At 34.8% G+C, this 14,622-nt stretch overlaps 1 pseudogene; it reads left to right on the top strand.

Moving 5' to 3' along the window:
- Positions 1-5,701: 5,701 nt before the first annotated feature.
- Positions 5,702-12,328, top strand: LOC149528848 (uncharacterized; annotated as a pseudogene).
- The last annotated feature ends 2,294 nt before the right edge of the window (positions 12,329-14,622 follow it).

The following is a 14,622-nucleotide window of genomic DNA, read 5'->3' as shown; positions in this document are numbered from 1 at the left end:
AAATCCATGTAGGTTCTCATTATGTCTTAAAGCAGTCTTCAGGGTACCATTCCATAGAACTTGGGGAAACTTAGAGGCTTTTCTCAATTGAACTTGAGCTATAATTTATTAAAGAGACCCATTCCAGGGAAGATAGGGAGCTTGAGAGTCTTGAAGGGCCTTGATCTAAGCTACAAAAATCAGTGAAGCTAGAGAGCTAGCCCAATGGGTATTTGTAGAAAGCAAGTGAAATCTATGATATTATTGAATCTGGTAAAAAATGGAAAGAAATTTTGCAATACTCCTAAGGTCATTATGCCTTTGAGTTTGTGTTTGCTCATACGAGTTCTTTCACAATCCTAAACCATTGGAACTGGTTGTTCTTTAAAAATTATTGTGTGATAGATTAACATTTTCAGTGCAATCATATCTAGGAAAATACTTTATAACGCTTCCAGAATAAAATGTCTAAATGGGATTATACTAGAGGTTCTAGATCGCTTTATCCTTTAAGCTTACCATCATTTGCAAAAATTTCTCAGTGATGCATGTTTTTTACTATCTTGACTCATCTATGAAATCTATTGGATTTTCCTTTGAGAAGATGCACTTAGTCGTGCAACTTTGTGGTTTAATTTGATAATACACTTCTATATAGTCGCTACAACCAATATTGGGAATTGATAGGTGTCAATGTTTGACTTACATCAAACTAAACAATTACTATTTTCCATTTTCATCCATTAACTGATACTTGTGACACTCCTAATAGTAATAGGAACAATAAAATCTAGCTTCATCCAATATTTTGGTCCTGACAAAACAAAGGTGTCTACGGGCATTAAATCTGAAAAAGAGTTTGACAGTAACTTAGATAATATGAAATTTCCTTACCCTCTTAGCATTTTTCTTAGAAGCTTTCTTTGTAGCTCTGGATGTTTCCCATTCATCAAGTGATCTTTCTTGTACAAATTAAATTATCTTGTTTGTAGTATCTTCACAAAATACTTGAGACCTACATAACACCAATGTTTACATTTTAGATCTACCAGTCTCAATAATATTGTAACAGGAATATTAAGATGCCCTACCTGAACACTAGTTAGTGGTGAATAGTAGCAACTTGAAATGATTTCTCATTAAGGCCACTGGTGTAAAAATACAATTGTGAACAATATTCATCAATAGAGCTATGTACTAAAGATACCCAATCACTAAATTCATGAGTTCGATAGAGTATATTATTTGACCCAATTGAGCCATGGGTCTCTCAAAATTGTAGTAGAGAATGAAAAAATAAAATAAGGGAGTTCACCCTTTATTCTAAGTGCACAATGAGGTAATATTGCTTGATCAGAAGAAAACATAACACCTAAATTGTCACGTTCAATCTCAAGAAAATTTCTAAAAAAGTGTACTGGACCCAAATTTTGAAAACACACCAACATGGGAGTGGATGTTTCTATCCATAAATTTTTCCAGAACTATCTTCTCCAAGGCTTGTAAGTTTCTTCTAAATGCTCAACCATTTAATTATAATATTGTTTCACTTTCCTACTAAAAATCAAGTGAATCTTCATCTCATTGGTGATTAATAACTATTCTTAGATTGACTTCGGTATAAAAACTGAAAGTGAGCATAAATACAGATCATCTTATTAGATATTTCAATATAGCATCCTACAAAAAAATATCAAGGTGATTTCCTTTCTTTAGGAATATGAATACCTCTAGGATCTAGTATAGGATCTTTAAACTATTAATCAAACAAAATTGAGTTGCGAACCAAAAAAATTAAAAATAGACAAAAAGATATGGAAGAATACGAGTGTCTGATACCCTGGGTATCTTCTAGATAAATAGCAACAATGACTTACCCAAATATATTTTACATTGTTGAGAAAGAAAAGAAGTTATATGGTGATGATTTGGAAACCCTTGTTATTTCAACTATTTAGTGTTGAGGTACATTTAGATATGTGAAGATTCTATTGGAATATTTATTGTTGATAGACATTTGCCCCTAGAGCCAAATGCACACTTACTACCCCTAACGACCTACACAATAGTTACAAAATTGAATACAGGTAAGTGAGTTTTCAAATTTGGAAATAGGGGGAAACATTTTTTGCCAGTAAGACAAAAGGAATGTCATAGATTCATTTGAATATAGAGTAAAAAGAGAGATCAAAAGTTGCTAAGCATAGCAAAAGAGGAAGAAGGAAGAAAGTTGATTAGCAGATCAAGTCGAGTGCAGAGATAGAAGGAAGTTCATTTCATGCCTGCAGTCGCACATGGTTCTTTGTGTCATTCTATAAAATCATGGTTTATTGGATTCAATCTATGAAGAAGAGAATCTCTAGGTGTTATTGTATACAACCATTAGAGCTGCAAGTTTGAAGTTTAAAGTTTGAAGTTTTACCAGTTTGAAAGATCTAGGGTTATTTTAGGGTTTTCTAGTCATAGCCGAATGCTCCCAGATTTTGTAATTTAGTTTGAATCAATGTTGGATAGAAAGCATGTAGGCGTACGTGAATCCATTGTTCCTCCTCTATTCATTGTATTTAAGAAAATTATTGTTGTATGCTTCAAGCTTTAGATCTCTAGTTTTAATGATGAAAAAATTCAAGTTATAATCTGGTCACTCCATCAAGTCTTTGTCTAGGTTGAAACCTTGTAGTTTAAGCTGAGTTCACTTCACATCAATACTACCGAGCTTGTTCAGCATCCATTGTGCTGAGTTTCCCTTCACATGACAAGTTCACTCGGCTCCTTCATGTGCTAAGCTCACTCGACACTCTCTTGCCACTCAGCTCCTTAAGGTGTTGAGCAAAACTAGCACTCGACAATAGTTAGTGCTGAGTGAAAAATTTTAAAGTTGTGATTTTAATTTATTTCTTCACATGGTATTAGAGCTTTGAGGCTCTACATCCATAGTGAGTTAGGCCATTTTTTTTTCTGGGTATTTTACATAGTAGGAGATACAGGAAAAATATGGCAGCAACCACCGTCCTTAAATAGATAAAATTATGAAAATTGGGCAAAGAAAATGAAAATCATAATGGTTGCAAATGATTTGTGAGATTTTGCAATAAATGGGTTCAATGATGTGACAGACCCAACTCAGTATGCTGCCCTCACAAATCCACAAAAGACTTAGTTGAAGGAGTGAAGGAGAAAGGATGCTAAGGCATTAAGTCTTATTGAGGCAACTATGATAGAAACAATTTTTCCTAAGAATGCAATAGAAAATTATGCAAAGGAAGCATGGGAAATCCTTGAGATGAACTTCAAGGGAACTAATAAGGCTAGAGTAGATCAGCTATAGATGATCAAAAGAGAGTTTCAAAACCTTTAGATGAGGGATAATGAACCTATTGTAGAGTTCAACTCACGAATCTCCACTTTGATAAACTAGCTCAAATCAAATGGAGAAGAATATGATGAGTAGAGAATTGCAGAAAAGATATAGAGGAGTTTACCTTAGAAATATGACAATCTTGTCATGATCATAGAGGAAGAAAAGGACCTCACCACATTGACTATGGATGAGTTGATGGAAACTCTTCAAACTCATGAGCATCGGATAAACAAGTCAGCTACTACTTCCCAAGAGTAGTCTTTCAAAGCTCAAGAGATGTCAAGAGGTAGGGAGTGAGGAAGAAATAGCTCTGGTAGAGGCTCAAGAAATAGAGCTCGTGGAAGGAATGGTCAAAGGAATGCTAGTGCAGAAAGCTTAGGAAGAACAAGAAACCAAGAGGGAGCAATCACCTCTCAAAATAGCTCTAGAGGAGGTAAGAAGAATTACAACTCCAATAAGTGTAATATAGAATGCTACTACTATCATAAATATGGGCATTATGCAAGTGAATGCTGGAAGAAGCAGGGTGATTAGTCAAATAAAAATGCTAATGTGGCTAATGTGAACAATGGAAATGCAAACAATCTCACAACCTTCATCATTTGTAACATTGATGAAGAAGGAAGCCCTGAGGTATGGTACCTAGACAACAGTTGTAGCAAACACATGAGTGGTAATGAAAGTCTATTTTCTTTCATTGATAAGACTTTTAAGTCTGAAATTAAAATGGGAAATAATGGAACCATTCCAATACTGGGCAAAGGATCTATTATGGTCTACACCAAACAAGTTGAGAAGAAGGAGATACAAAATGTGTATTTTTCCCCTAGTATGAAGCACAATTTGATGTGTGTTGGACAACTCATTCAAAATGGATACAAGGTGCTAATGGAAAATGACAAATGTGTCATTCGTGAGAAGGATGGGAGTAATAGATTACTTGCAGTAGTTCAAATGACAAAGAATCAGATGTTCCTATTAAGGATAGAAACATTTTTCTCTTCTCAAGTCAAAACATGCATGTACAGTAGTACACCAACAATCAGAACTTAGGAGTATGACTAAAGACCCCTCCAAGCTTTGGCATCTCAGGTATGGACATCTTGGCTTTGCTGGTTTAAATTTTTTGTCCAAGAAAAGAATGGTAGAAGGTTTTGCAAGCATTGTACATTCATATGACAAGTGTGAGGCTTGCATATTGGGTAAGCAACATAGGCTTCCCTTTAATTCTGAAAATTCTAGAAGGGCTAGAGCACCATTAGAATTGTTGCATTCTAATTTGGTAGGCCCTATGCAAACTACTTCTATTGGGGGGAGTATTTATGTTATGACATTCATAGATGATTTCAGTCATAGGACATGGGTATATTTCTTAAAGAATAAATATGAACCATTTAACAAATTTGTTGAATTTAAAGCCCTGGTTGAAAAAGAATGTGGACACTATGTTAAGGTCCTTAGATTAGATAGAGGAGGGGAGTATACCTTCAATATGTTTGTAAACTTTTGTAGGAAAGATGGCATTAAGAAAGAGTTGACAACCAGTTATACTTCATAGCAAAATGGAGTGGTTGAGAAGAAAAATAGACCATTGTTGAAATCGAAAGGAGCATGATGAAAGCAAAAGGGCTCCCAACTAAATATTGGGGAGAGGCTATAGCAATAGCATTGTATTTGATCAACAAGTGTCCTACAAAATCAGTCATGGGATGGCTCGATAGATGAATCCCCAAGCACTTCAAGTAAAGTGCCTACCTTTGAAGAGGAAGAAGATGACATTGATGATTAAGAAGAAGATTGAGCAACAGACCTAGATTGCAGAAAAAGGTAAAAGGCCAAGTAGCCTTTAACATGCCGAGCAACAGCTCCAAGCACATCAAGAAAACCTCGAGCTAGTATGCAAAATAGTAGTAGCAGCAATACTGATAATTCAAATCCCACTCTCACCTCCCTATTGCCTAGAAAGACCAAGAGTCTAAGGGAGATATACCAAGATGAAAGGTATGAGGAAGATTATGATGAGAGTATAAATTTTGTATTATTTTCTCATAGTGACCCAATATATTTTGACGAAGCTATGAAAGAGGAGAAATGATGTAGTGCCATAGATGAGGAAACAGATTCCGTTGAAAGAAATGAGACATGGGAGTTAACTACTTTGCCTCCCAAGAAACAAGTAATTGGAGTGAAATGGGTTTATAAGACTAAGTACAATGCTAAAGGAAAAATAGATAGGCATAAGGCATGTTTGGTGGTCAAGGGGTACAAGTAGCAATATGGCAAAGACTATGATGAGACATATGCCCTAGTTGAAAGAATGGAAACCATGCATGCTATCATAGCAATTGCAGCCTAGCACAAATGGAAGGTATATCAAACAAATGTGAAGTATGCCTTCCTAAATGGTTTATTGAAGGAAGAAGTGTATGTGGAGCAGCCACGTAGTTATTAAGTTGCAGGTGAAGAGAACAAGGTGTATAGATTGAAGAGAGCTCTATATGGGCTCAAGCAAGCTCCATGGGCATGGTATAGTAGGATTGAATCATATTTGATGAGCAATGGCTTTAGCAAAAGAAATGGTGAGCCCACACTGCACATCAAGGCAACAAATGGTAATGTGTTGATTGTTGTCTTATATGTAGATGATTTAATTTTCACTAGAAATGACAATTTCCTAATTAGTGAGTTCAAGGAGGCTATGAAAAATGAATTTGAAATGACAGACATAGGTCTCTTGAAGTATTTTATAGGCATAGAAGTAAAAAAAATACATGATGGCATCTTTATCTCTCAAGAAAAATATACACGATAGATCTTGAAGAGATTTAAAATGTAGAATAGTAAGGTGGCCCCAACAACAATAGTAGTAGGTCTAAAGTTGAGAAAGTAAGATTGTTGCAAAAGTGTGAATCCAACGCTATACAAGAGCATGGTTGGAAGTTTCATGTATTTGAATGAAACTCAGTCAAACATAATGCATGTAGTAAGTTTGATTTCTAGATTCATAGAAACACCAAAGGATTCCCATTGGCAAGCGGGAAAAATGATCCTAAGGGATGTAAATGGTACCAAGGGATTTAGAATTTTGTATACTGCAAATAGTGATTTTAGGTTGGTTGGTTACATGGATAGTGATTGGGCTAAAAGTTTATATAATAGGAAGAGCACTTCCAGATAAATGTTTCATATGGGATCAGGTGCAATTTCATGGGCATCCAAGAAGAAACCAATTGTTGCTCAATCTACAGTAGAGGCTGAATCTATAGTAGTAAATGCAATCGCATGTCAGGCTATTTGGTTAAGAAGGATCTTGACAGATTTCAATGAAAGGAAAGAGGATGGAACCACAATTTATTGTGACAACATCTCATCAATTGCATTGTCCAAGAATCCAATTTTCGATAGGAGAAGAAAGCATATTGATATCAGATATCACTTCATTAGAGAGTTGGTGGAGAATGGGGATATCAAACTAGAATTTTGCAAGTCTGAGTAGCAGCTGACAGACATATTTACTAAGCCATTAGGCATTGGAAGTTCTGTACACCTAAGAGAGTGTCCTGGTGTAGTTGATTTGGATCAAAATTGGTCTCTATTTGTTTGGCTCGAGAAAAAGGGGGAGTGTTAGAATATTTATTACTGATAGATGTTTTCCTCTGAAGCCAAACGCCAACCTACCACCTCTGATGACCTGCACAACAGTCACAACACTTAATAGAGGTAGGTGAGTTTTCAAATTTGGAAATAGGGGGAAACATTTTTTTCCAGTAAGACAAAAGGAATGTCACAGATTCATTCAAATATAGAGTAAAAAGAGAGATCAGAAGTTACTAAGCAGAGTGGAAGAGGAAGAAGGAAGAAAGTTGATCAATAGATCAAGTCAAGTGCAGAGATAGAAGGAAGTTCATTTCATGCCTGCAGTTGCACATGTTTCTTCGTGTCATTCTGTAAGTTCGTGGTTTATTGGATTCAACTTGTGAAGTAGTGATTGCTCTGGGCATTATTGTACATAGCCATTAGAGATGCAAGTTTGAAGTTTAAAGTTTAAAGTTTTACCAGTTTGAAAGATTTAGGGTTATTTTAGGATTTTCTGGTTGTAGCCGAATGCTCCTAGAATTTGTAATAGGTTGAATCAAAGTTGAATAGCAAGCAAGCAGACATACGTGAATCCATTGTTCCTCCTCTGTTCATTGTATTTAAGAAAATTATTGTTGTATGCTTCAAGCTTTGGATCTCTAGTTTTAATGGTGAAAAAGTTCATGCTATAATTTGGTCATTCGGTCAAGTCTTTGTCTGGGTTGAAACCTTGCAGTTTAAGCCGAGTTCACTCAGCATCTGCACTGCCAAGCTCATTTGGCATCCATTGGTGCTGAGTTTCCCTTCACGTGCCGAGTTCACTCAGCTCCTTCATGTGCCAAGCTCACTCGGCACCCTCCTGCCACTTGGCTCCTTACGGTGCTGAGCAAAACTGGCACTCAGCAATAGTTAGTGCCAAGTGAATTTTTTTTAAAGTTGTGATTTTAATTTATTTCTTCACAAATGTGGGTTGGAAGTACGTAGGGCTCTCTGATCCCTGTCAAAGAGAATGAACGTCTAACCAGTTATAAAATTGCAGCACAACAACTCCTACAACCAAATTCAACTTATTAGCACTAGATAGAATCAAGATCTCTTCTGTAAAAGATATCTAGTTATAAAGATGATAGAGTTCGTATGATTTCTGATTTCTCCAGCTGAGAACTGATTTCACACTTTTTGAAATTGACATGTATTTAACACTAATCTAATGTACTATATTATTGTGTAGCGTAATGCATAGTTGCCTACAAATGATCACAATTCTTGTATAATAAGCTGCTTGCTTGTATCTATTTACTTGGTGAATAGATTAAAAGATATGACATAATCACCACCCTATCAGAAACTATTAGCGGTTTCAATTAGTACCTAATGATTTCACATGTGCTACTGTAGGTATTAGCTTTAGCATCAGATCCATGTAATCTATCCATCCTAGAGACTCAATTCATTTTATTCATTTATGATTCAACCATTACTTGATTTCGAGGTTTTTGAGCAATCAAAACTGGCCACAACACAAAGTTTGCAATCGGTCTCCCTGGATGACTCGATGAGATGTATAGAATTTCAATGAGAACAGGAAAGGATGCATCCAAACTTTCCATATTGAAATATGGCACACCACTTGGGTTTGATCCATCTCGACTAACTCAGTTGTATTAGTATCCCAGGGCATTTTTGTACAAGAATTTCCTTACAGATGAAGAGTGTGATCATCTCATTGCATTGTCAAGAGACAGGTTGGAGAAGTCCATGGTTGCAGACAACGTCTCGGGGAAAAGTGTAACGAGTGAAATCCGAACAAGCTCAAGAATGTTCTTGAGTGAAGGCTAGGATGAAATTACTGCAAGGATGAAAGCAAGGATTTTAGCTTGGACCCTTCTTCCGAAAGAAAATGGAGAGACAATGCAGATTTTTCATTATGAAAATGGCCAGAAATATGAACTTCATTTTGATTATTTCTACGATGAACTCAATCAAGCCATGGGTGGTCATAGAATTTCCACAGTGCTGATAAATTTTTCTAATGTGGAGTAGGAGGAGAGACCGTCTGAAAGAGCTCTAATTTTAATACTCCATTTGTGCACTTGATGTATTCTCTATAAGCAAGGAACAATCAGAATTGTCAATTTATTGGGGCTTGGAAGTATGTTACATATATCACATCACCACCTTAGTACATATCTCTATTCAGTTACTTTTTCAGCTCGGAAAATAAACAGACTTCCTATTGATGAGTGAAAGACGTCACACTTGTGAATCTATAATGATGGCTTTCATGTTTTATCTTCTAGATGCTATTATTTTTGCATCTGACAGGCAGAAGAATATTGTGGGCCATTGATTCTTAAAATTCTGTGATATATGTTGGCTTGTATTCATGGATATCTCGGTCTGTTTGTGGAAGCCAGTATACCTATGCCTTTTCAAGCCGGAGTATGAAATGAAAAAGCACGAAGATGAACTTTGAAGGGTGTGGTGCACATTTTTGACTGGCTGAATGTTGCTATTATTCTTTCCTATACAATTAAGAGCATTTACATTCCTTCTAATCAGTTGTATGATGGGGATTGGGTCTTAAGAACAAAGGACTGTAGGAAGCACTGTGACTTCCAGATCTGTCATGACAGAAACATCAAAGCATGAACAAATAAAAAACATATACAGAAATCTTCAGTATGAATGTTGTTGGGAGTAAGAAGCAATACAAAACAAGTTAAAGAATAGGTTCTCTATCATCATTAATATGAGACATATAAACTGATTAGGTGTTGAAGTGAAAAATATATATCTATAACTGTATATGAAGAATACCATGTTACATACAGCATCGACAGTCTCATCATTCACAAATAACGCAAAACAGAAACATCTCAATATAATAAAGTTATTTAATGACTTCAATCAGTCCTGTAAATGTCACAACGCCGGATGAAACGTAGATGGCAATAAGATAGTTCAAACCAACATCAAGTGGTATCTTGAACGATGCATCCTAGAAATCAGACTCATGATGTATATACAATCCAACAGTTACGACAATATAGAATTGATGGCACAATGCGAAGGAAGTAAAACAAAACAAGAAATATATGTATGATAATCAAGACAACATCATTGACTGTTTGGAATATGATTGCAGACTGTATCCATGCCTTCATCCATTGAAAGTATATGCAGCCATTAGAACTGGACCAGCAAAATCAGACTATCTACGCATAAACAGAGACATCAAAAGACAACCATTGAACAAGGAGTTATATCATGCCAATGACTAAAGAAAACTTAACTCATACTCGATGTATCAGAAGATTAGTGAGATCGCAGAAGCAAAAGGGAGGAAGCACCTCAATATACGCAGCACCAAATATGAGAATGGCTTAAAGGCTTCATATGGTAGATAGTTCCCTCTAAAGAGGTGAGTTTTTGGGAATCAGCGAATGTGTCAAGGAGAAACAAACAATTATAAAAAAACAAATAAGAAGATAACCACGACGTCAGAGCCGGCTTCACAAAAAATGGTAGGCGAGAGATGAAACTAAGCACTTCCCGATTGCCTAGTATCAGAACTCGATATCGATCATGCCTTTTCTAAGGATGATGACATGTAAAAACAAGCTATACCCTAGGTTGCAGAGAGGAGCTTGCGAATATCGAAGGCCAAAATTGAAAGAAAACAATACGCATCTGTCAGGAAATTTATTTGAAAAGTCACCGCCTCCCAGGATTGCTGTAAGTAATAAAATTAATTGTAATAGGGAAATTGGTATAATAACCAATTTGTTCGAGTGTATATGAAAACTGAAGACATAAAGTAATTGTGCGATTATTAAAAAAGAAAGGGTGTGATTTATTTTTTATGGAAGTGACCGTATTTGTGAAGTCACATTTTATTAAAGAAAGACACAACAACACGACACATTCTATTATTATATTTCAATGATTTATAAAAGTTTGTTGTCTTTTTTATTATTTAAATGCTATGGAGAATTAAATTGCAGTTGATTGGTCCTTTATAATCATTTTCATTTTTTAATTCCATAATTATTTTTTGTTAAATAAGTGGATGAGGTCATCTATGGCATTATAAACTTGATCATCGCAGATATTGTAAAATCCTTAATTATTTTTGAATCTATGTCCAGTCTGTCTCCCCGACCTTAGGAGTTAAAGCACAATCTAGACTAGTTTAGAATTGCATATATATTACTCAGAGGGAAGGTTGAACCAATTAAAGGATGATTCATGGTTAGAATGTACCAAGTGTGGCAATTAGTCTACACCTAGATGCTACAATCGATGATACCAGTCTACGTAGCAGTTTCCCTGTTATTGAGGGAGAAAAGTGGTTTGCTACAAGATGGATATATGTAAGGACTTTTGAATATCCTAAAAGGAAAGTCAGTGGTGTATGTGTCAATGAAAATCAACTTTGTGCTCATTGGTCTTCTGTCTAAGATTGCAAGAAGAATCCTATTTATATGGTTGGCATTTTAGATAACTTTGGATCATGTAGAAAAATATTTTGAATGTCATAAAATTTTACATTGATTTCATGTCAGCTATTTGGCTTATAGGTTGGTATTTCCTATTTAGCCTGTAAAATGTTTGTAGAATTTTGATATTTGGCTACAGTAGTTTGCACATAAAAATATCATCTTTAGGGGTAGAAAAATATCGGTCAGAGACTACTCTCTCCATTGATTGACTGCTCGACCCATAAGCATTCAGAAGACAATTTGAACTATATAATAGATTGAGTGGAAGTCACTAATATTAACCTGATTGGAATGGTTTTTACCAAGGAAGAAAGAATAAACATTGTGTCATTTTATTTGGATGTCATAGAAAAGAAAATCAAAGTGAAAATATGTGTTAATGATACAATGGAGTCTACAGAGTTAGTTGTTGTGTAAAATGGTTCCTATGTGTGTGTACATGGAGATTTGAGGAGCTTCTAGAACAATAAACATGTTGATGCTTTCTTTCTAAGGCCTATTACTAACTTCAACAAAATAACATTCCATAACCTAGATTGTATTTTTACACATCGACAATCTTTAAGTTTAGGGTGGTGGTTTACTCACACTCCTACAAATCCAACTATTAAGGGCTCGCATATGGGGCCACCTAGTGTGGCGAACCACACTACTAGCATAAATCAATTCACAAGCCCTGGTCTTGTTTCAATAGTTGCATCAAAAGAAGCTTTACATAGAAGATTTTAAAGCATATATGTTCAAGGAACATGCAAATCAAGCTATAGAACAAGGGATACATGTGGATGAAGTTGCAAGGAGATTTATTGATTCCATAAACAATTTTTTTTTGGATGTTATTGCTTTCTTGTCCAATGAATTTGATACAGAGTTAGGAACTAGAGGAGCATGTATGGATATCACTTAATGACATAAGATTTCACTTAAAGTAGGGATGTGATATATGTAGGTTCGATATCATTATGTACTATATTGTTTATAGTCATGTACAACAATTGATTCGGGCTTGTTGGTAAAGTCAAGTCCATTAAGTGGACATTTTTGATATAGGATTTTTCTTTTAAGGTGACATGTTTATTCTATATGATATATGGGAGTTTTATTGTTAAAAAAGTCTATACTATGAATATAAATATTGAACTACTTTTTTCCTTTTGTTTCAAAAGAAAGTTAGCAAAACCAAGGTAATGTTTGCATTAAATGACCTCTTTCCATTTCCATGCCCACCTCCAAAAACATAGCTTATCTATAAATATTCTTTTTTTCATCCCAATACTTAGAAAATATTTAGAAATTCTAGAAGTGGAAAGAAAAAAATAATCCTTAAATAAAAAATGGAATTGTCTAGTTAATAGTCATTCTAATGCTAGCTACTGTTTACTTAGTAAAAACAAAAAGTGTGTTGTTCATGCAAATTTCAAATGTTCCTGACATTTTAGTTGTTTAGTTTCTCATGATATATGTAAAGGCATATCATACAACCATTGTTGTATGATAGTGGCTCTTCCCCAACATGATTATGTTATATCTTCTTGCGATTAATTTGATGATAATATAAAGTCACAACTAAAATGAAATAAAAGGGAAATTTGTTAAAATGCAACATACATGAGCATTTGAGTTGATTTTTAAATGCAACATTGGCTATGTGGGTGTGAGCTCAACCAAAACTCTTTTAACAGAGCACCTACAATAGAAAATATAATGCATCAAGGAAGTTGACTTGATATTACGAGTGAAATCAAGAATTCAAGAGAAGGGAGAAGTTTCTAAGTTTGAAGGAAGTGAAGCTACAATCTTCTCAAAATTTAGCAACACTAGTAATGGAGGTGTAAACTCAGAAATGTCATGCATGAGTTTCATAGTTAACAAAAGAAGTACAAACTCTGAATATGAGGTTTAGGTATTTCTATATTCAAATGATGATGATGTACTATTTCTATGAATGCACAATGTACTATCAATAGTAAGACTAGTTCTTGCAAATGATTGTAATAAGGCCATATCAAGGCCATAGTATTGTATTATTTGTTTAATTTTGTTGGCTTATTTAGTGTTGAATATAAGGCTACTAGTGCCACAAATGCGTTTACTACTAAGCCATGTTGGTCAAATAGATCACAATAGATTGGATAGGCATTTGACTAGTGACATGTTCTATAGTTGAGAGGAGCTCTTGCAGTAAAGACATATTCCATGATAGTAAATGACATTTAAAAGGTAGAGACAAGTTGGGTAAGTAGTAAAGCATCTTGGTTGAACCTTGCATCTAGGGGAGAATATGTGTATGTGTGTGTGTGTGTGTGTGTGTGTGTGTGTGTGTGTGTGTGTGACAACTAAGAAATCTTGGAATAAGAAACCATGTCTCTATGTGGATTATATTCCAATGAAGATAATGGGTATTATTGTCTCACTAGACAATGACCTTATTGATCTAACAAAGGCTAATGATTTTGGTACTTAGGATGGATGGCAGATGGACATAGCTTGAAAAGGAATGTTAGTAAGTTCAATTCACATGGTTTTTGAATTCCCCAAGGAAATGATACTAAAAATATTGTGTGATAGGAAGAAAAGGTAATTCACTATTTTATGATTAAAAAAACAGAGTTTGGAATGTTGTAGATTAAGGAAGCTTTTTACCCAACAAACTCAAAGCTCTAGGATATTTGGTAAGGGGACTAATAAAGCAATGGTATGGAGGTTGAATGAGGTAACCAACCTATTCCTCAAGGCCTAATAATCCTTAAAGACTCAATTCTTCCTGTTAGGATTAATGGACCAAAAGGTAGAACTTTGGAAAATAATATGGAATAATTGAGGACTGATTGTATAATGATGGGATGGTAACATTTTTTGATATGGTGATTGATAATTGAACCAATATTTGTGACCTAATGAAGAATGGTAGACTTGATATAGTTGGTGGAAATCTTTCGTGTAAGGAACTAATGATCCCATCGAGATATTATCCCAATTTTTTAAAAAAATATAGAAGATGCCTTGTAGGAAGACAATTAGCAATCTATCAATAAGAAAATATCAGACAATTAGAAATTAACATTTATTCTATATGCTACCTATTCAATATAGGTTACTCTTTTATTTTTACAAAAAATGATAATATAGGAACAAAAAGAAAAAAGAGAGTACCTAGTCTACCATTTTCTATGGATGACAACAAGATATCTTGATAGAAAG

This window comes from Cupressus sempervirens, chromosome 11, assembly GCF_028749045.1.
Source record: "Cupressus sempervirens isolate cs-2001-9-10 chromosome 11, ASM2874904v1, whole genome shotgun sequence".
Taxonomy (NCBI): domain Eukaryota; kingdom Viridiplantae; phylum Streptophyta; class Pinopsida; order Cupressales; family Cupressaceae; genus Cupressus; species Cupressus sempervirens.
This window is presented reverse-complemented; position numbering and strand designations above follow the sequence as displayed.